The sequence below is a fragment of the Typopeltis vanoorti genome, chromosome 12 (genome assembly GCF_054136105.1).
Source record: "Typopeltis vanoorti isolate ZY-2024b chromosome 12, IOZ_Tvanoo_1.0, whole genome shotgun sequence".
NCBI classification, from domain to species: Eukaryota; Metazoa; Arthropoda; class Arachnida; order Uropygi; family Thelyphonidae; genus Typopeltis; species Typopeltis vanoorti.
In genome coordinates, this window is record NC_143560.1 from 118,140,143 (window position 1) to 118,161,538 (window position 21,396).

The window sequence follows — 21,396 nt, forward strand, 5'->3', positions numbered from 1 at the left end:
GTTGGGAATCCTAACCGTTATCGGACTGGACCTAAGTCCCCGATTCCTGCGCGGCCCACACTCACCTTTCTACGGCGGTGCTAAGAATCTCGCAATTGAAAAACAGGCCGCCTCTTAAATCTATGAAAATGGCCATCGGAACCCTCAATACTCGAACTTTGGCAAGAGACTACAGAATACATTTATTAATTAAAAAAAAAACTAACCAATATCAACTTAGATATCCTACTAGTGAATGAAATAAAAAGATTGAAAGAACTGAGCAAGATGGTACGATGGCTCACAGATACTCCTCGGAGCATCCTCAAAAAAGGCAGAGTGGGCTTCATTGTTAAATCTAGCCTCACCAAGTCGATCCTTTCTTGTAACATCATATCTGAAAGAATAGGCGTACTCGTAATTGGAATAGAGAACAATATAACAATAAAATTAATATCCTGCTATGCTCCAACATGTAGCTGATAATCAAGAAATAGAAAACGTTTACATGAATCTTGAACAGGCATTAAATTACAAGTCAACATACGCATTCGTTGGTGGTGACTTTAATGCCAAAATAGGATGTGGAAAAGAAAACGAAAAGTTTATAGGTCCACATGGCCTGGGAGAAAGAAACAGAAGAGGAGAGAAATTAGCTGAATAACTCTATCATTAACACTTTTTTCAACAAACGCCCAGGAAGAAGATGGACTTGGCAATCACCGAATGGAGACACAAAAAAAAAATGAAACCGACTACATTTTAACAGACTGTAAAAGACTGGTACAAAACGTTGGTACAATAGGCGAAATATATTTCACAGATTCTGACCACAGACTCATTAGAACCATTATAAGAATAGACCACAAAAAAAGAACAACATATCAGGCCAACATCAAACCACAAAAGACAACCCAAACAAACAGACTACCAGAAGTTCAGGAAGTACATAGAAGAGACTGAATGGACTATTAAGAACTGTTACATAAATGCTGACTATATTGACTGTATTAATAAATTCAACGAGTGTAACAAAAAATCAGAAATTCCTGAAACAAAAGAAAAGAGAACGACTCTCACTTCAAACTATAGAACTACTGAAAAAGAGAAAACAACTGAAGAAATCCGAAGGAAATTTTCTAGAATACAAAATTATCTGTAAGTTACTAAGGAAAAGAATTCCAGAAGACTACAAAGCTTTCAGGATACAAAAACTAAGAGAAGCAGTGCAGGCAAAAACCAACCTGAAAAAAAATAGAGAAAGACTTAAATTTTAAACAGTCATTTCTATCTGCTTTGCAGGATCAAAATGGAGAAAAACATTAATACAAAAATAATAGAAGAAACTGTGCAAAATTTTTATAATGATCTCTATGCAACTAAGTGCCAAGTTTCAGAACCTATCATCCCAAAACCAAGCAATATACCAGATGTACTTCCAGAAGAAATAGAACATGCCCTTTAGAAAATGAGTAAAGGTAAAGCCTCAGGACTTGCTCATGTTAAGAATGAAGAAATCCAACAAGGTGAACCAATTATTTTCAAAGCATTGGCTGCCAGATTCACGTGGTACTTCAATCTGGAATCTTTCTTTCTTAGAAAGAAAGATTCCAGGGGAATGGAAGACCTCCAAAAGCATAGTTTTCAAAAAAGGGAACAAGGGGAAAAAAAAAAACTATCGTCCAATCTGTCTACTCTCTCACATATATAAGATCATGAACAGAGTAATACTGAACAGAATCCAAAACACTCTCGAAAACAACTCCAGCAGAGAGCAGGCAGGATTGATGGCTTTGAAAATAATGGGTTCACCTTGTTGGATTTCTTCAGCCTTAACATGATCATATCCAGGCCATTGCACAACTAACAGAAAAATGCAAAGAATACCGAATCCGTCTATGTTTTTTCCTCTTTATTGATCTAAAAAAAAAAAGCATTTGATACCATAGAACACAATGCAGTCATCAGTGCCTTACTGGAAATAAATGTGGACCCTACTTGCATCCACATGATAAAAGAAATTAACAAAAATCAGACAAATAACCCTATTTGATCAACCTATAAATATACATATAAAGAGAGGGGGGGGTCAGTCAAGGCGATGTAATCTCCTCAAATCTATTTACCAGCCCTTTAGAAAACATTCTAAAAAAAAAAAAAAAAGACCTAAACGGAGGAATAAGTAAGCATAGATGGTGAAAAACTACAAATCCTTATGCCTGCCGATGATCTAATACTGATATCCCACAACCCAAAAGACCTAGAAGAAATTGGTGAAAAAATATGCACAAACAGCAGTAAGACAGGCTTAGAAATGAATCTAGAAAAAACAAAAATGGATCAAAAACATCTACACAAGTGACCGTCACCTTATGTATTGATAACATCCCTATAGAACAAGTTGACTCCTACAATTACTTAGGACAAACAATAAAAACGAATAACGATTTATCTGAAGAACTAGCAAAAAGAAAGAAAGCTGCATGGTTATCATTTAACAGACTAAAAGAAACATTTACTGATCCAAATCTTGACATCTCTGCGAAGGCAAAACTATTTAATAGTGACATTCTTCCATTACTCACGTATGGATCAGAAACATGGAACACGACAAGAAAAGAAGAGACTCTCAGAATAACTCAGCGTGCAATAGAACGTAGGATTTGTAACATCAGCAAAATGGAACATGTTAGAAACACGGAACTAAGAAAGAGATCAGGCATAAAAGATGTGGTAACTGCAGTATATGAAAGCAAGATGAGATGAGCAGGTCACATAGCCAGACTCAAGGATAACAGATGGACATATAGAATACCCAACTGGCAACCAAGAATAAAGAGAAAACCAGGAAGACCACCTACAAGGTAGGAAGATCCACTAGTGAAATCAATGAGTAACATGGAAGAGAGGCTGAAGATCGATCGTTGGAGTGATCTTTGTGACCTGCACTCATGGAGAAATCCTGAGTGAAACACAGGTCCATCAAGATAATACTCAGCGGGTTCCAAAATTTGCTTAGTTGTTTAGAATTACAGCATATGGTATTCAGGCTGAGTCCAGTGTATGTATCAGGAATGTAAATTGCATATGTTATTCTGGCCAGTTTGCCTTCAGTCCCATATGAGGCCGGTTAACTCATTTTCTAATGAAAAAAAAAAAAAAACATAGAATCTAGCCCAGTTTTTTTTTTTTACCAAACAAAGAAAATCGTCAGTACCTGAGCTCACTACTGTTTAATCGTGATTACTTTTATTCTCACAAAAATCGCAAGGAATAACATCAACAGCCAATTTCTCCATCTGAAAAGCCCACCAAACGGGTCGAGAGTCATGAAATTCCTATCAGCCACGGAAAAGTCTGGAGAAGCTCATGGTTGCTCTTGCCATTTCTAGAGCATCTGAATGGGTATAGCACAGAAGTCTACTCAGCAAACTACCATCTTAGAGTAGGTTGCAACTGTGCAATTAGTTCGCAGCTTCTGTAGTCATTCGCTAAATGTCAAAGTTGATGGCTCTTCTCTCAGATTTCGCCACCAATGCTGCAGTACTACAGGGTTCTATACTTTTACCTACTCTCTTCCTCCTACACATAAAAAGATCAAACCCTATGCAGAGTTATGCTCATGAGAATACACTCCATTCCTCTTCATTGGACGAACCTTGTAATGCACAATCGTTAGAAGCTTTAGGATTTTCCATAACTCATACCTAAAGAAGTGATCTTGCTATTGGATAAAGGAAAAGCTTCTGAAGTTCAAATGATATCAAATGCTTCCCTGAGATTTCTCGCAAGATGTATCATATTTCACCTTCCTTACTCCTGATATTACTCAAATATCCAAATACAATCGGAATTTCTTATACGAATGGCACAAAACACATCTAACTCATAGCTTCACCAACCTGCTAAAAAATCAGGTGTAGTTTTCCAGTTTAGACGCCATTTCTCACCTGTATGACTGTCAACACCAGAATGGTTCCAAATCCACCCAACCTTGAATACTGCTCACACATTTCAGGGTGGTACGTACACCTAAAACTTCTGTAAGAATGATTGGATGCTATCCAGAAGACGACATGCATCAATGCAACAGCTTAGAGCTTTCACTTCATTACAAAACAATTTTTTTTAAATATTAGACCTAAAATATGCCAAATAGACGACGTTTTGTCTCTTCTATAGGTATTTTCAGGAATAACGTTTTATTGGAATATTCACCATCGCTATACCAAGGATGTACGAACATAAGCGGCTGCTGGTCGGCAGCCACTTTCCGCCTAGCTTCAAACTGAAGGAGTCAACTTTTTTTCCTTCCTTTGTTCATTCTACTCGTATTTGCTTCCGTCCTTTGGAACAGCCACTTCTCACTGTCTCTCCCAAAGACCATAATCTTCAATTTTCAACAAACAGTACTATAGTTAGTGGCCATGCTATTTGTTGTAGCAAATCGCTTCATACAACATAATTACAAAATGATACGTTTCTGCAGTTCATACACTTAAAACAGTCGAAGGCCAACCACTGTGGAGCTGTCTAATTTAATAATTGGGTTTATATATGCAAATAAAGGTTCATATTCGTGCCTGTAGCCATGCGGAAACGAAGTTTACATTAATAGCGCTAAGCCACCCAAAGAATAATCATTCTAACTTCCATTCTACATAACCATTAAACGAATTTTTTTTTTCCCCGACTGGTTCATGGGTTATCGACCTCCATCACAGGAGAACATACGGTTCTTTTGTAAACTGAAGAAAATCGACAGAACTCATATTCAATACCGCCGCTAACATGTATGGCGCCTCCTTGATAAAAATGTACAAAACGTTTTTAAACTAACGCAGTGGCGAACCCAGGGAAAAGAAAAAGGAAAAAACACTAGAAAAATTTCCAAAAATGTTTCCCTAATGAAAATTAATTTTTTTTTTTTTATTTATGTTGCGTCGCGTCTTCTATTTCTATACTACTTATGAATTAGCAATCATTGCAGATGCTCAGTCGTATGTGATGTGTAGTGTGTATTCTCAAATCGTCTACTCAACTCCCACCCCCCACCCCCCCAAGATTAAATCCTGAGTGAGCTACTGAACAAACGTATATATTAAAACAGATTTATTAAAACGACAAACTCTTGTATATTTTTTACTTGCCGTTCTTGAAAATCAGACTATACTTTCGCAAATACCCCAAAGCAGAGCTCCGATCACGATCAACGCACGTACAGTAATAAAGTCCTTCCCACAGGCGTCAGCGCGAACGTTCCAGTATTTCAATAATCGAATATTGTTCAGATGACTACAAAACTAACTTAGAGAGTCAATAGAAAGATAGACGGGTGTTGATTTATATCTGCACAGAAGAAGACTCGGCTCAGCTCGTAATTGTTAGACTGACCTTACCGGAACTGCAACAATACGCTCATCGGAAGAGAGACGCAGATTGTTTCAAATTGCGCGATACATACGGTTTTTCTGAATTGATATACAGCACTTGTTTCGGAAGAAGTGTAATCTGAGTAACGAACACAGCGGATGGTGTTCGGAATGAAGAATTAATTTATAAAACTTAATCCCCCCCCCCCTTTATGGCGCCTTTGTGCAGATCACAAATCGCACACCTGCTTGCAGCGGCCCTGCTCCTATTATTTCAGGTGCGTTATTGACATGGTGATTACATCTCTAAGCCGGCTTATAGATGTGTTTGAAGAATGAGATAAATATATATATATATATATATATATATATAGAAATAGAAGACGACACAAGATAAATTTTAAAAAAATGAATTTTTATTAATTAGGAAAAGATTTTTTGAAAACTTTTGATTGTTTTTTTTTTCCTTTTTCTTTAGGGGGGGGGGGGCCTTGGCTACCCCGTCTGGGTGCGCCACTGATGACGACAAAGGGGCTGGCTAAGTATCGATTTTCGTTTGCTAAGCTAACAGTTGTGCCTACTCCCTTCGCGGAAAAAAGTTACGGGATTTATTTTTATTTATTTTAAGTTAACATGATCACGGGAAAGACCTATATTCTACATCTGATCAAACTTGGTTGAAATTAATGCCGGCTTAGAGATATGTGTGAAGAATGAGATAAAAACCTTCTTTTTGGCCTATTATTAATTATATTTCCAGTTGAAATCTGGCAGACTGTGTCCAGTGACTCACACTATGTGAGTCACAGGACTTCACTATGGATAGAATTAATAAAATGAATGTACAAAATTTGTTGCATCATCTCAATTTCAGTGTCAATCAAGCATTTACAGCGGAAATAACATGCGATTAAAAATAGGCTGGAGTAGTATTATTGGCTGAATAATAGATTATTCTGCAGGATTCGATCAAGAATTTCACTGCTTGTACAAACAACTTTCTTACATTCTTAGTTACAGAATGATTCAAAAACAACTGAAAATAAAATAAATCACATAAAAATATATATGTAATGGATACAATGATGTTTCAGTTCATGTCTGGAAACTCCCGACCCACCTATCCTGATTCAGTGCACAGTTATTGGACTCAAATCAACCACAACTGTTATGCCACCGCTATCTTTAATCTTACTCCGCCATGGGATCCTTAGTGGCCTCATGCTAGTCCCAAGATTGGATAAAGGAGGAGGATCGGTCAGATGAGTGTCGATGCTCTGACCGTAAAGAAAAAACACGATTATTATCTGATGTCTATTTCTACACGATCAACAGTTAAAACATGCCGGCTCGGTCGTCGCCCGGATGAGCAGGGTCCACAGTACCAATCGAGACCGGGATTGGATCGAAAAGTGGGATACCGAAAGGAAACAGAAGCTGAAACTGACTAAACTATTATCAGTAGGGACATGGAATGTAGGGACACTTTGGATGTCAGGAAAACTAGAATTACTTCGCGAGGAAATGAAGAGATGATATACTAGGATTGGTGGATGTGATATACTAGGATTAGTGGAGATGCGATAGCCATCACCAGGAGAGATAAAGGGATGCGAAGTCATTTGCTGTAGACCACGAGGTGATCTGTAACACAAGATTCCAACAAAAGGAGTGTAAAAAAATTCACGTGGCAATCAAATAATTGGTAAACCAAAAACATGATCGATATGATTACGATTAAAAGAAGATGGATAACATCAGTAAAGCAGTGTTGTCGAACTTTTCACGGAGCAGATATAGATTCGGATCAGTTTAGTGATTGCAAACATCAAGTTGAAATTAAAAAGAAAATATAAACACCCCCATCACCAGAAACGAATAGATACTGAAAGAATAAGTGAAGCAGAAATAGGAAGAAAGTACAGAACAGTGTTAGAAGAGAAACTTAAAAGTGTGGATAAAGAAAAAAAAATTGGAATCTAAGAATGAAAGGTGTAATGAAGGCAATTGAAGATGCAGTTGAAGAAACAGTACCAGAAGAGAAGATCAAGAAGTGATTAGACAAGAAACACTGAAGTTAGTACAGAAGAATGGTGAAGATAAGAAGGGATACATCAGAACAAATAGAGGAGCAATACAGAAGAAAGTGTAATCAGATGAAAAAAAAGCAGTCAGAATGGATAAGATGAAGTGGTCAAAAGTCCAATGCAATAATATAGAGCACTATGAAGAGCATAAAACTATGGAGGTGTACAAAATTATTAGAACCATTAATACAAGTTGGCAACCAAAACAGATCACAATTAAAGATGAAAAAGGCAAAATATTGATGAATAAAGATAAAATTGTACAGTGGTGGACAAGATATTGCAGTGAGTTATATGAAGAAAAACTAGATTCAGATAGCATTGGAAACTGATGAAGAACTGAAGCAGAAATCACAACCACGTAATGAGTATGTGGACATTTAAGAGGAGAGGTAAAAAAGCAATAGGACGGCTAAACACAAGTCCTGGTAATGATAACATCACTGGAGAAATGATCAAATATGGTGGCGAAAGTATGGTTACAGAAATATGCCATGTAATATGGTATGGAAAGGGAAAATGCCAGAGGAGAGGGTGAAATCGATGTTGGTGAAATTATACAAGAAAAGAAATAAGCTAGAATGTAAAAATTATAGCACAATTGCTTTGACAAGTCACCTTGATAAGGTGATGATGATATTGACAGAAAGAATGAAAACAATTGGAAGCATACTTTGCAGACGAGCAAGCAGGATTTAGGAAAGATGGAACTACATATCAACAGATTTTGACAATCCGGTTAACAGCAAAGAAAGCTAGGAGAAAAAACATATATACTTGCTTTATTGAATTTTCAGAAGGCATTTGACAGTATCGACCAGAAAGTGACATTAGCAGTGCTAGAATCCTATGGAATTGATAGAAAACTAATAGCTATATTAAAAGATGTTTATAAGAATGCAATGGCAGCAGTTAGAATAGGTGATGATTTGGGGGAATGGTTTAGTACAAGCAGGAGGTACTAGACAGGGGGGACCCAATATTACCAAGCATTTTCATCGCACATTTAGAAAGAGCAATGGACAAAATGAAGGAAGATGCAAAAAGAATATCAGTACCTGGGATGATAATTAACAATCTGAGATTTGCAGATGACATTGTTTTTATTGAAGAAGACGAAAGAGAACTACAAAAAACAATGAAAGTTTAAATGAGGAAGGGAAGCGAAGAGATTTGGACTTGTTATGAACTTGGAAAAAACAAAGGCAATGGTATTTGGTGAGAAGAACGTGAAACAAAAGATGCAAGTGGGTGGAATTGGTATAGAAAATTTGTAACAATTCACATATTTGGAAGAAAAATGACATATGATCTGGACTGTAAAAAAGAAATAAAGATCAGGATTGCAAAGAGAATAACAAATCTGAAGGCCATGGATAACATCTGGGAAAGTAAAGTGATCAGCCAGCAAACAAAACTACGAGTGCTGGAAACATGCATCTTTAGGGGTGTAGTGTATGGATCTGAAACGTGGGTCATAAATAAGGGATCAAGAAAAGAATTTTGGCATTTGAAAGAACTTGTTACAGGACGAGGCTAAGAGTAGGATGGGTACAGAAAATCACAAATGAAGAGCTCTGTCGGAAGATACAACCAAAAGAGAATCTAATGAAGATTATACAACGCAAGCTGCAATTATGTGGACACAACTGCAGAATGAGTGAGGATCGGAAGATAAAGATATTCATGTTTGGTATTATGGATGGTGTAAACAGAAAAGGTAGACCATACAGAGAATGGATAGACAACAAAGGACAGATGTGGAATGGGCGTACAGAATCTGTGACACATCACTGGACAAAGAAAGGTGGAAGAAGATAGTGAAGGAGGCATCTGACACCAACAGGCAGTAAGCCCATGGTTCGTGATGATGATGTTTAACCTAGGTAACTGGCATGAGGAGTAATACACCTAGAGGAAGTGTTATCAGTCTATAGGAAATGAATATTATAGCAGTAGTTTACTGTTAACTTCCAAGACAATTGTCTCAATTATCAAATAAGACATAACTAGAATGAAAAGTGGCAATGGAATTAATTGCAACAGATGGTGATTTGTTGGGATGGGGGAAGCCGATACTGTTCCCAAATACAATGGCCTAAGTCTACTTATGTTACATAATTCTGGTTGGAGTGTTCATATCTGGCGCATTTGATGAAGTGGTAAACCTCTCTTCTTGGACTTCGTATCATAACTTCTTGATCATAAAACACGTAGGCCACTTTCATTAGCACTTGATCCAGTGTTTTACAAGCGACAACATACTCTGATGAATACTGTTCTGCTTACTTTCAAAATGTTCTGTAAAAATCCACAAAACGGAATGAATGGCTGCAATTATGAACCATACATTCATCGTCGCTTATAACACGGACATGTTCTCATTAAAGAATAGACAAAATAAACCTTTCCATGAGGAATAAGCACAAAATCCTACTATTTAGAGGGTGTGCACACATGACAAGGGCAAGTCCACTATCTGAGAACTATGGCAAGCATTAAATTAGCTTTAGCTACTTCGGCCATAATTCAAACTATGTGAGTCGGTCTATTATGTCTGATAATTGCGTGAGATGTTCTGGTAGTTACTCTGTTTTGCAGGGAAGGGGCAGAAGTTTTAGAGACAGAAGGAAAACCCCACAACTTCGTTGAGTCAGGCCCTCTCTCTCTCTCTCTTATAAAAAAGTTTCTTGTATCCTAGACTAATTTGGATTCAGGTTTTTTTCCAACCAAATAGAAAATGTCCCATTAATGCACATCACTTGACCAGAATACCATTCTAATACAGACATTTTTTCCAACAGTTAAAATAATTTCGTTTGCTCTAATAAGGGAGACGAAACTCAGAGAATGTTACAAACTACATACAAAATCAACTAACAGCCTTTATTTCCTATGGGGAGTAGGTGAGGTGGTTTTAGATCCAATTTTTGGAGACCGAGGTGGCAGTTCAATCTCCACCAGTAACCAATCAGAAATAGCTGGCCCAAGATTATCATTAATTATAAACAGTCCGATGAAGGGAAGCAGACAAGGGTCGCCATCTCATGGTCCCTAACAGTATATAATTTGTCTGAAATAGTGTGGGTTATATGGTCGATTTTCAAATATAATGCATTCTAATTCGGCAAAGTTTTCATGGGTGCATCGATCTGACATTGATATTCACTCATTGTTCGCGTTATCTATATTATTCTAAACGTACCCATTTTAAATAGATTAATTCCTTACGGATTTTTGTTGAGACATACCAGGGTTCTTTATGACAAAGAGATAGATCGTTCACAGGATGCAGCGTTTTAGACAATGACCAATGAGACATAATAGTAAAGCAATGGTAAGGGCACCACACGTGTCTAACAAACTCCGTCTACAATCAAAAGTGGACAACCAGTGGATTGCATGATATCATGGAGTGGTGAATAATACCGGTTCCTTGTATTTCAAGCAGATGGTAGGACAAGGAAATGATAACACTAAGTCACAGATGCATCAATCGTTCCACCACGATAATTAAAAACACGACTGTAATGGTCTGGAGAATATTTTCCTTGCACTCAGGCCTCAGCGATCTATTAATGCAAAGGCTGAATGATATGACGTGAACTACCAACTCAACCGACCAAATAAGCCCACTCTTCTTATAGCCATGCATTCCAAATCGAAACTTGGCCTCCTGGATTCGTTCGCCTCCATCCATATCTAAATACAGTGGTATCTCGCTAGTCCGAACCCTCCCGCAATCCGAATTGCGGTTTGAAAGAAGAAGAAAAAAAACTTCACTGCCGGCAAATCTACAATCAATGATATAAAAGGTCATTGATTGTAGATTTTAACTTATGTTTCAACCACAGAAGTAGGACCAAGCAAAAGAGAAACTCTGAAAACAAGCGATTTTTCTTTACTTGATTCTGCTGTTTACAGGTGGTTTTTTCAAGAAAGAAGTCGTCATACTCCCATCTCCGGAAGACATTTTAAAGCAAAAAGCTAAGCATTTCCATTCACAAATTTACTCGGATCAGAAATTCAAAGCAAGAAAGGCCTTCTAGAATTTATAAAGATAACTACGGTGATACACAAAAAGATGAAATTCAAAACATGTATAATTTGGTTAAAAATATAAATCTCTATGCAAAAGAGAGAGTGATTTATGATAAATGCGTTTATCTAGTTTAGAATTAAAAAGCTGTCTGAGACGTAGGAACTTTGGGATAACGTTGTTGTCCCGACAACTTTTTAAAAAAGTTAGGCGATTTAAAAAAAAAAAAGTAAAGTTTTTAAATCACCTAACCTTTTTAAAGAGATGTCGGGACAACAACGTTATCCCAAAGTTCCTACGTCTCAGACAGCTTTTTAATTCTAGACAAGCTAAACGCATTTATCATAAAACATCACTCTTTCTTTTGTGTGAAAGAATACGTCATACAAGACTTACTTTAATATAAATCTAGATGTCGAAATTTCACAAACAGATGTTACAGAATGGATTACAGGTAGAACCGAAAGTAAAAACGAAATCAAATCAGTTGCTGAAATTATAAATATGACGCTACAGAATGAATTTGCGGACGATGCTGACGATAAAGAACTCGAAGGGGGGGGGATAAAATATGAAGTGGCAACTGACAGTTTTAATATGTGTATAGAATGGGCTAAGCAGAATGATACGCCATTCCACAACATTTTATTGCTAATACAGCTCCGAGAAGAAGCATTCGAAAAAAGTTTAACTTCCAACAAGCAAAAGAAACTCAGTGACTTTTTACAAAGTTTTATGTGTTGTGTACAAGAAAGTGATGTTTTTTACGCAAATTAAGTTATGTACTTAACTATGCAATTTTACTAAATCAGAATCCTCGACAATACACAACAGCAAAAATTGATTATTTTTGCCTTAAACGCTAGTTATTGTTGTCTCTTGGGGGAAATTCGCTAATCCGAACGAGCACTGTTTTATTAGTTCGGATTAGCGAGATACCGCTGTATTTGTTTCTTCTGTTTGAGCATCAGAATATGGTTTCACAATCTTGTTCTTTGTTTTGGTCATTTACCCAAACACTACTCCACAGTCTTCTTAGGAATAATCTTTCAAGTATGCCCATTCATGTTTTACTCTAACAGTTGATGAACATTTCCAAAAATATAACGGGTCGCGTGTGTCGTTTAGGTTGGCACATACAATTCTGGCATGGCAGGATTATCCTGTTGTGAAAAACACACCAAGTAGTTTAGCTTCGATACCGATTTGACCCGACCCACTGAATATCTCTAAAAAGCTGGCCACTCCATGCACATGCATACAAATAGCAGTGGGAGGGAACGTTTGAAACTGGATCAAGAATAATGAAAGGTTTTAAAATGGCACGTGTTCTAAAATTAAACCTAAGTCTTCAATTCCAATATGTCCCGCGTGGTTAGCCTAGTGGCTTTGCGCTTCGCAACCATATGCCTGGGGAAGGAGTGTCCTGGGTTCGATTCCCGTCGCCGGCGTGAGGAGCTTAAGGATCTTCCTCAGCCATAGCCAAGTTAGCTGGTCTTGGGCGTGGACAGCAGGGTTTTCCCCAGTTTATCTGAGGTTTTTCATCCCGCAAGCAGGCAAACCAGCCCGTGAACACACGGATCTACAGCCATAAATACTTAACCCCCATGAGGGGGGCTCAACTCGCCCCAATAGGGACGGGGGAGAAAAGGGAGGAAACTCCATATACATAAATTCCAATATCATGTTATCACAGTTTAACAGCTTTTTTATTATTACTTTTATGTGGCATCTACGTGATGACTAAGGACTCATCGCATGAAGACTCTCTATACAATCTATTATACACACCACATCATCCTACCACTAGCACCAGTACACCATATACTCGTCTATTACTCAGAAGTTTTTTTTAACTATGTGTGTTCTCTAGCCAACTTATCTACACAGGGAAAAATAAAATAATACCTGAATTTCGGGAGAGAAACATCCTGTTACCAGAGCCATAGCGTGGGTAGGGTGAGCAGTATTCTCACCCAGATATCATGTACATCTACGACATGGATGGCGAACCTATGACACGTCCGAGAAGTTTGCTAGCACGACAACAATTTACAGGTCATAATCCTTTTACATGCTTATAAATTATTCAACCTTTTTTTTAATTGTTACAATACATACAAGTTAAATTTTGTTTTACACCAGAGAGCAACGATGAAGATGTGCATATGATTGGTGGGGTATTATCAAATTTACCTTTGGGTCGCGCGAACCAAAGGCAACCTACAATTATTGAGTTGAAATGCTAATTCTCTTCAACCGAATTCCATAACATGTGAAACTGTCATAACACTATATATTTCTTAGTTTTAACACATTCACGACTCATCGCATTTGAAATTGCGTTGGAGCTGGCACAGGAACTCGCACATGCATTATATGGCATATTTCAATTCGTGATAGAATTTTATTTGAAGTTAGCTTTTGTGATATGTCATAATGACATCGAGAATTTCAAATGCAATAAAACAAACACTTATTTCATGTAATTGAAAAATTAGACAAGAGTTTTTAGTTAGATACTGTGTTTCTGGTGCAACATATCATTTGGCTCCAGTCTATACAGCGTAGTTTCTGTGAGAGGGGATACGTGATTTATTAGTTAGTGCCGTTTTTATTCCAGCTGTCTCTAATTGCACTATTTGTTGAGAAATATATTACACAGACTGCAAAAGCCTCTGGACCTTAATCAGAGATACAATAAAACTACTTTTTCTTGCATCTGCAGTATAGTGGCTGTTGGGGAGGGCATGTTGTTTAATTATTGCCTCGATCTGAACATGTTTAAACATTTTTCGTGTGCGAGGCATATGCAACACCTAATGTATTTTTTCGTAAAATAAAATCAGGGGTGCCAGTTATACGCGAGGTCGAGTTATTTTCGAGTAAATATGGTAAGCGTTTCGCCGACAAGTCGACATCCTTCTGCTGCTTCCCTTGCTCAGCTGACTTCTATGGTGAGTTATAATGCATAAATATTTTTCTCACTACTGTTTTTTCCCCAAACGAACATAATGAAAATCATTTTAATAATATAATAATCAGTTTTACACTGAGTAACATTATAAATGTATATATAAATAAATATCATCATCATAACACTAATTAAGGGTATAGACCATATTGGTCTGTTCCAGTCTCATGATCCATCCAATATCCTTTTTTGAGGTCGACCCTGCCTTCTCTTTCCTATTGGCTTATATTTTAGTAATTGTTCAGGACGTTATAAATAAATATTATAAATCAAATAAAATAGTATTTCTAAAATTATAAATAATTATATTTATAAAATATAAATATATATATTACAAATTTAGTGGAGATTGAACTGCCCACTCAGTCTCCAAACGTTAGATAGGGTAAACGGCCCCGCTTACTCCCTATGCGGGAACAAATAGGCGTTAGCTGATTTCTTATGGAGCCTGTGTAGCTCGGTAGAAGTGACGTTTGCACTCTATGGCGCTTGACTCCACAAAGAAAGGATTAAGTGGTTCAAATCTAGTCGCCGACTAGAGGAAATTTTTCAAGCCTTTTTTCGACCGGTTCCCGAGTTAGTCGATCTCTGGCACAGGCTAGCGGGTTGTTTCTCCCGGAAACTCTGGTTTTTCGTCCCGTAAACTCAAAAAAATCGACCGTCGAACCCACACTATTTTTAGACATTAAAAATATTGTGTTAGGGTTAGGAACCACGAGATGGCAGCACTACCTTGCCGCCTTCTTCACTACGTACCGATGAATCAGTGATAGCCTTGGGCCAGCTGTCTGATTGGCTACCAGTGGAGATTGAGCTGTCCACTCAGTCTCCATAAGTTAGATAGGGTAAACGGCCCCGCCTACTCCCTATGTGGAAATAAATAGGCATTAGCTGATTTTTTTATTATAAATTTATAAATAAATAAATTAATTAAATTAGATTCATTTTCTATTAATTTTTCCTCTATTAAAAATTGCCCGGCACGTCAGCAAATTGAATGGTAAATTTTTGGTACGCACTGGCACGTCAGCAACTCGATTTGTAAATTTTTGGCACGTGCACATAAAAAAGGTATGCCACCACTGGTCTATGACATTCTGTTGAAAAACTGTTTGCCTTCAATTTCATAACGACATAGTATAACTTCGTCAACTCTTGCAAGTTGCTTGATGGTGTTTTATCGCTGGTATTTACCCACTTGGCAACATTTCTCTTCTCCCAAATTTCAATCTGAATTCTAAAAGCAGATGTAGTCAACATATTTGCTTTATTGGTGATTTCATCACTTTTTCAGGTGTTCTTCTTCCAGAAGGCTATTAAAAACCACCAATGTGTTCCCTATAACTGTCGATGGCCTGCAATTTCTTGGGTTTTCTTTAATGTCTGCCTAGTCTCTACAGAAGTGGGACGCTCATCCTGGCATGGTGCTGTGATCCAATGTACTATCTCCACAAAAGGTCACGTAAAGCACTGTGAATTTTAGTTGAATCCCCCCCCCTCCTCCTCAAGGGGCGAATGCTGGTCTTGAAATTCACACTTGCTCTTATTACCATTCAGCAAGTGAGAGGTGTGATCGAAGTCTGATTAGCGGAATAATGAATTACTGACCATTTAAAATTACATATTTAGAAATTTATGTACATTTAATCATACAAATAGAATATCATTTGTAAAATAAATGTATCTTTTTCAATTTAGCTGACCTACTTGAATACAAATTCTATCCTCTTCTTTATGAACTGGTCAATAACATCGTTATAAAAAGTTAGTTGTGACTTAATTTTCTCGAGAAACACGCACACTTGTTTAAGACGACGGGAAAGCAGCAGAAATGGTTATGCGCGCGCATGAAATCACAGTGCCGCAGCAAGGACCTGGAAGCGCCTACAACCGAGCAAGCCAATGTAGCTTTGACTAGACGAGCAAGCATCGGCCTTCGATGCACAACGCAAAGGTCAATTATTGCCGCGCAAGATTAAGACGTCTTCTGTCTACAAAAACAAAAGCGTAAATGGAATGCTTATAAATGCATGCATTTATTAACAAATAAATATTACTTCTTTCTCAATTAATGAGCTTGCGCAGCAAGCATAGAGAATTCGCCACTGCCCTCCTCACCCACACACGCCGTCAAGTTTCAATATTATGTACAAACGCCGATCTGCGTGATATTGTACCTGAATAAGATTTTCCTTCAGCAAAACAAGAAAGAACATCAGAAACAGAAAAAGAGTACATTTGCACTTTGAACTTAATTGGTTGATGGACTGAGTCCTTGACTCTTTATCCCTTCATCTGGATTTTAGATTGTGGGTGATGAGATTATTGTGGGTAATTTACCTGCTCATTGTGAGCATTGAGGCTGTATCAGCTTTCTCTTGCGATGGATGATTTCGGTTTTTTATGTTTGAAACGATCTGAGGGGCTTGTAGTCTGCTGCCTGTCTAACTAGCTAATTTGGGTGATTATCCGTGATTGTGAAGAATTTCTCCGCAATGTCTGTCGTGTAGGTCTTAATATCTGGAAGATTGGCTTCTTGATGTAACTAGATGTTTCTGGCGAACCATGGGGCATTAAATGCCATTCTTAGCCATTTATTCTGTATTATCTGAAGTCTGTTGATGTTGCTTTTAGTCGTGTGACACCAGGTTGGAGAGGCGTAAGTTAGTTGCGGTCTGATTACCAATTTGAAAAGGAGGATTTTGTTACTTATGCTTAGGAAGCTGTTCCTATTCAAAAGTGGATATAGCTGTGCAATGGTCTGACTTGCCTTAGTGGTGACACTATCCATATATGACTTGAAGTTTAGACGTCTATCAAGATGAACTTCCGGATATTTGGTAGAATTGCGCCAAGGGATGATTTTACCAGACATTTGTATGCTTGTATTCGGTTCTGCTTTACGTTTACGTCTGGTGAAAAGTACTGCAGAGCTTTTGTTTGGATTAATTGCGATACGCCACTTGGTGTACCAATCCTCCAATTCATTGACTGCTCTCTGCAGCTTGATTGTGGCCAGGTGTGGACGGAGGGATCTGGCTGTAATGATTGTGTCATCGGCATATAGAGCGGTGATAGCTGGGACAGTTTGGGGAGATCTGCCATATATATGTATGGAGAAGAGAAGGGGAGATAGCAGAGAACCACGAGGGACTCCGGCCGTGATTCTTCTCTCCGTGGATCTGACACCATTGAGTTTTATTTTAAATTTTCTGTTATTTAGATATGATTTGATAAGTAGAACTAGTGGTAATGGAATACCAACTTCGTGTAGTTTAAAAATTAGTCCGCGATGCCACATTATCAAATGCTTGAGTGATGTCCAGGAAAACTGCGCCAGAGTGTTGGCCATTCATACCCTTGGGTTATATGTTCGATAACTCTATAAATTTGTAGCGTTGTGGAGTGATTTCTTAAAGCCGAATTGTTCATCTTGAATGACATGGTTGATATCTGTTGCCTCTTGAACCCTTGTGAGAATAGCACGTTCGGCTATTTTACCTATGCATGAAAGAAGGCTGATTGGTCTGTAATTTTCAGGAAACTGTATTTTTCCAGGTTTGGGAATTAGGAAAACGTCGGCAATTTTCCATTGCTCTGGGAAATAATTTAGCCGGAGGATGGCATTAATGATGGCTACCAGATGCATAACCCCTTTGCGGGGAAGTAAATTGAGTACCTTGTTTGTTATTCCATCTGGACCCGGAGCCTTTTTGTTATTTAGTTTTCTTAAAATCTCATATCTCTGTTGGTGACACGGATTTGTTATTGGATTGGAGCGAGGCATTTTGAGTTATTTTACGCACTTGAGTGTGAATTTTACTTATGAAATTTATATCTGTATCGATATAATTGGGGCTGCATTGTTTTTCTAAACTGTCAGCAAATGCTTCAGCTTTTTCCTAATATTTGTAGACAACATTAGATTCACCTTGGACTGGAGGAAATGTAAAACGCTTTGAACGGAGTGATTTCATCATTTTCCATATTGATTGATCCTCTGTGTTTAATTGGTGAATTTTGTTATTCCAGAGTTTGTTATGGTGGTCCTTTAGGGCATATCGAACCTGCTTTGTTGCTCTATTGACTGCTTGTTTATCCGCTGGGTCCATTGTTCTCTGCTATTGTCTTCTTAATCTGTTTTTCTCTTGGATAAGACGTTTTATATCCTCTGGGAGTTTATTTGATGGATGGTGCACATTTGGTTATATTTGTTATAGCTGTCAGTAGTTGTTTTTCAAGAGTTTTCATTTTTCTATATCTTCGACAGATGTTATATGCGGTATTGGACCAAGGTTTTCCTGGAAGGCTGAGGGAAGTTGTTTCCAATTTATAAATGTGGTGGTGTTTTCCGTTAAATCTTGTATGATGCCTAGTTGTAATATGATAGGGTTATGATCAGAACTTAAGTCGTTGATTGCTTGTATCTGATAGCTGTGCGCTATGTTTTTTAATATAGCTATATCTAGTACATCAGGACCTCCGGTTGCTCCGTAATGTGTGGGTTCAGTGGGTCCTATTATTACTGTTATATTTCTTGAAGTGGTGTAAGAATTGAGTATTCTTCCGTTAATAATTGAGTTTCTGCTGTTGCAGACTGAATGTTTGGCATTAAAATCTCTGGCTATAATCACTGCTCTGTCTGTATTTATTATCACATCTAAGTCAGATTCAAGGAGTTTTTTTATTTGGGGGGGGGGGGGTTGTAGGCTGTATATATCCTAATGCTGCTTGTGTTTTCCGTATGTATTTCTATTCCTGTAGTTTCCATGTGTTCTGTTTGGGGTTCGGCAATTGAATTATGTTTCTTTTCACAAAGATGGCAGTGCCTCCACCTCTAGCAAAGCATCTGTCTGTACAGTAAGTGCTATAACCGTTGATTCTGATTTTGTCAGTTGGACGAAGATGTGTTTCATTTATGAGGATGATGTCTGCTTGGGTTTCTGCTGCAAACTCCTGCAATTTGATAGATAAACCATTTGCGTTCCATCAAACAATTTGTAACGATTTCGGTTTTCTTTTAGACTTATCCATTAAGAATTTCCATAAAGAGTGATTGTGTGTGCCTTAAAATTATCCTTGGCTTCCTACGTTGGGTTGTCGGAGTTCAGCAAGCATTTCACCTAAGTGGCTTGTTATGTTCAGTAGGATAGGTTTGTTGGTTTGCTGTGACTGATTTGGTTTTGGGTCTTTTTGGAAGGTTGATCTTGTAATTTCAGCATACGATCTTCCATCCGTTGTGGAGACTATGGTTTGATGGGTGGACGTGCGTTCTTGAAGAGGTTTACTGGTTTTGAGTTGTATCTTTTGGTTTTGGGGAAATGCTATACAGCCCCTATAGTTTGCAGGGTGTGGTCTTCCGCAGTTTGCACACTTGCTGGAAGTGCACGGGGTTTATGGTATTCATTTGATGCATGTTTGCCATCACATTTCACTCAACGAAATTCAGCCTTGCAGCATCGTTGTGCGTGCCCAATCTTGGCATCTATGACACTGGGTTGTAGTTGATTTATGTTTCAATGCCTCAACTTTTATGACTAGATCACAGATGGTTTGGAGATTGTATATATGTTTCTGGTCTTTGCTTATTTCCATCAGAATTAGGAGATAAGGTGTTTTATCAGCTCTCCATATTCGGCTGACTTTAATTGGGCTAAATCCCTTAAATTAGAGGTCTGCAGTGAGGTCTTCTATTTGTAATGTTTCAGTAACTCCCCTTAATACTACTTTTAAATTTTTCTCACTGTTGAGTGCAAAAGTGTGGCATGGCAGGTTGTTGTTGTTGTCTAGAAGTTTGGTTATTTTTCTGTAGTGTGATGACGTTTTAGGCTGTATGCATATCCCTTCTTCTGTGTTTGTGGCTTTCGTGAAGGGTGATATCTGAAGATTTCAGTGTGGATGCAAGGGACGTCCAGTGTTCCTTGTGCTCCTTAGCCCTTAGGATGACTGGGGGTACCCATTCTTTAAGTTCATTATCTGGTTCTATCTCCGCTGTTTTGGGTGTATCTGCAGTAGAGGAGATTTTCCTTTTCTTTTTGACGGTTTTGGAATTCTGTGTTGGTTTCCAAAAACTGCGGAGTATTATCTAGCGATGCAGCATCCTCTATATTCGTGTAGTGTCTTAATTCTGGTTCAGTCAACATACTTCCATCATGTTAGAATGTATCTAACAGCTTTACTTTCCCTGGCCAGTTGTCGCTCAATAGTTTTCCCAATCTTAGAAATTCTTGTAAACTTCTTCCAATATGCTTTCATTGAGGGGTTTTGACATGTCTGATAGGAGGTAATAACTCTGTTAGAATAAAGTTTGAGAAATGGGTCCTAGAGCCCAATGTAAATATCCCGTAGATCAAATCGATCTACCAGCATAGGTAGCAAAATTTTGCACTTAAAAGTTTTCTGAACAAAATTACTTACCGAATCTTAACCAAAACTCAAGACATTATTCGTCAAACTAAACGATATTACATTCACTAGGCTATATACAACTCAGCCAATCCTAATCTTAACTCCTAATCCGCGATAGCTGCCTGGAATCAAAACTGAAATCGTGTTATAGCAATCACAACACTAACAAGCGAGCCGCCATCTTTTTTTTTTTTTTTTCAGACCAACATTTTCGCTGGGATTCTGGCTTGCAATTTATACGAAGATGGAAACCTTTGCATTATAATACCTGCTACGCATGCGCGGTGTGAAGTTACGAAATGACCTTCGTGTAACAACTGTCCATAGTTCGAACTTTGCTACGCACAAATTATGACTGAAATATACCTCAGTTATTCTCAAAATAAAAATGTCCTGACCCATAATGGTTATCGTTTCATGGAAGACACTAACAACCTCCACACCAAATTTGAATTTAACATATTAAGAAACATCCTGCAATTAATCACATGACACATTCTCTAAAATACCAGCCGTGCCACCCTCTTAAAGCGGAAG

The 21,396-nt window shown here is 37.9% G+C and overlaps 1 protein-coding gene across 1 annotated transcript in view; it reads right to left on the reverse strand.

The window, feature by feature from the left end:
• The window catches only part of LOC150101172 (uncharacterized), a 116,882-nt gene that overhangs the window by 82,350 nt on the left and 13,136 nt on the right, over positions 1-21,396 (reverse strand). The gene's annotated exons all lie outside the window — the stretch shown is intronic.